The sequence below is a fragment of the Antrostomus carolinensis genome, unplaced genomic scaffold (genome assembly GCF_000700745.2).
Source record: "Antrostomus carolinensis isolate BGI_N321 unplaced genomic scaffold, ASM70074v2 scaffold17425, whole genome shotgun sequence".
In the NCBI taxonomy this organism is placed as follows: domain Eukaryota; kingdom Metazoa; phylum Chordata; class Aves; order Caprimulgiformes; family Caprimulgidae; genus Antrostomus; species Antrostomus carolinensis.
In genome coordinates this window covers 33,178-36,032 of record NW_010318650.1, presented here as the reverse complement: position 1 = coordinate 36,032, position 2,855 = coordinate 33,178, and positions in this window count along the sequence as shown.

Genomic DNA, 2,855 nt, shown 5'->3' with positions numbered 1-2,855 from the left:
GACCCCTCAGGGAGTCAATCTGAAACATACTGTCCTTCTCCTTCATGTTTTGTTTGATTCCATGTAACCTGTTCTGCTCTGAGGGGTTTATATACTCCAAATGTCTCTTAAAACAGAGGGATGTTCCACCTCCAGCCTCTCGCTTAACCTGTCCCAGCTCCCTTGTTTGAAGGACCCATTCTTCCTGCGACCACAGCAAGGCAGCTGCTGGCAATTAACTTTCCAAGCTGTCCTTCTTTTAGCTTTTCCCATATACCTGTCTCCAGGAATACCTTGTCCTTTCTCCATGGTTGTGGGGAGTTCTTCTCTTTTCCCAAATGAAAAGAAGTGATGTTTTAAGGAGCAGCTCTGCTGTGAGGACAGGCTGAGAGAGTTGGGACTGTTCAGCCTGGAGAAGAGAAGGCTCCGGGGAGACCTTCTAGTGGCCTCCCAGTACCTGAAGGGGCTCCAGGAAGGCTGGGAAGGGACTTTGGCCAAGGGCAGGGAGTGACAGAACAAGGGGTGATGGCTTGAAAGTGGCAGAGGGGAGATGGAGCTGAGATGTGAGGAAGAAATTGTTTGGTGTGAGGGTGGTGAGACAGTGTCCCAGGTTGGCCAGAGAAGCTGTGGCTGCTCCTCCCTGGAAGTGTTGAAGGCCAGGTTGGATGAGGCTTTGAGCAACCTGGTCTAGTGGAAGGAGTCCCTGCTGCTGGCAGGGGGGTTGGGACTAGACAATCATTAAAGTCCCTTCAACCCAAACCATTCCATGATGATTCTGTGATTAAAGCAAGCGTGAGCTGACTTTAATCATAGAATCGTGGTCACCTGTGTCTGTTGAACCAGTTCTGGTTACATTACCATTATCTTGCCCCATAACAGGACGTTTCCAGCTGGGTGTGTTGCCCATGCATACAGGTGACAAGAACATGGATGTGAAGCCTGGTACCACTGCTCCAGAATCACCCCTAGAACCATTTTCTTGTGCTTTTTGGACATGAGCAGGTTTTCAGTTTTAAACTGCAGCGTGCTACTGGTCTGTACTGGTTTGTGATCATTAGTGAACAGCAGTGATTGCAGCACCGTATTCTGCTGTGTGATTTAGATGTGTTGTGAGTTCCTTTGTTGAGGAGTGATAAGGTTCCCTCTCAGGCACTGATGGACATTTAAAACGTGGCAAAGTACCTGCAATGGTTGAGTGAAAGACCTGAGAAATGGTGCTCATTGCCACGAGCCCCTCTCTCATCCAGCTCTGTAATCCCTGTCCAGCAGTGGGACCATTACAGCCCCCAGTTCTCTGTACCCCACCCCATCAGCGGTCCCTGAAGTGAATAGGGTTTGGGGAGGCTGCGGGATATTGCACACGAAGCTGTTTTTCTCCATTTTGATTCAGCAGTGTAACTCGGGGATCTCACACTAAAAAGACTTTCCATTGGTATTCATGGCTCATATAACAGCTCCTCAACGGTTTCCTGCGGGTTCAAGGGAAAGGATCTTTCCATGCATAATTTAATCACATTCAGCACTGCAGCACTTGGATTTTTTTTGTGTGTGTGTTTTTTTTTTTCCACAGAAAATCTACAACATCTTGTTAGTTAAACCTTACACTTTTAGAAATGTCAGTGAGCTGCCTTATCTTGTTCATTCAGATAAACACCTCTCAACATCCTGTTTTTCTTATGTCATACGAACAGGAAGAGAACGATTGTTTGAGATGTGCGTCAGTCATCATTGTAACCAGGCAGCCCCGTTACCCTCCCCATTGCCATAGAAACCAGCAAATCTCCTCAAACACGTTGGTGGGGAGCTGACAGGTAGCCTTTCTTTTCTACTTCACCTCCCAAGGGCTCTAACTTTGCCAGTCATGTGCAAGAATTCACAAAGATTTTTAATTTTTAAAATTATTTTATCTAAGAGGGTGCACCTGTAAATTTTGCAAGTGAATAAAAATCACTACTTTAATCTTAAATAACAGTGATATCTTTTCTTCATCCTTACATCTAGTGCTAGAAACACTGAAAAAATCTGAGGCAAGCTCTTAATTATTCAGTGGTAGGGCAGATTCAAGTACCGGGCGAGTTTTTGCCTGAGCCTGTGCGTAAGGTCTGTAACATGTTCTAGAGAAGAATGGTTTGAGCCAGCCAGCTTGTGGAAGAACATTTGGCTGTTTTGCAATCACTTAAAGGTGACCTGGAGAGTTTTGTGAGTGGAGGGAGCACATTGATTATTTGGGGCACATTTGGGAGTATTTGCAACTGTTCCTGACTCCTCAGGATGGGATCTTCAAAAGGAGCAACCCTTCCCCAGCTCCGTTGCCCTTCTCTGGACACACTCCAGCACCTCCATGTCCTTGGAGTGAGGGTCCCAACACTGAACCCAGCACTTGAGGTGCAGCCTCGCCAGTGCCCATGACAGTGGTGAGAGACCTTCCCTGGTCCTACTGGTCCCACTGTTCCTGATCCAGGCCAGGATGCCCTTGGCCTTTTTGGCTGCCTGGGCACCCTGCTGACTCATATTCAGCCAGCAACCTGAACGTGAGAACATACATAACCTGAAGGGAGGCTGAAAAAGGACTTTACAAGCCATATTTTTGATTAGAAGACAGCTATGATATTTTCTCCAATTAGCATTAAAGCAGGTCAGCTTGGTTCGATACGCTGCCCAAGATCACAGATGCCCACATCTGCCCTTTCCACGTGGCTGTTACTCGTAGCCTGTCTCCCCAGACAGGCAGAGGAGGAGGATGGAGGAGAAAGGGAGGAATGCACAAAGCTGGTAAGAGTGTTGGAGACTTCATCTCTTGAAAACACAGCCTGAGGGACAGAAAATAAGCCAGCTGTGACTGGGATGTGCTGGCCTGGTGGGGATGACTGTTGGTT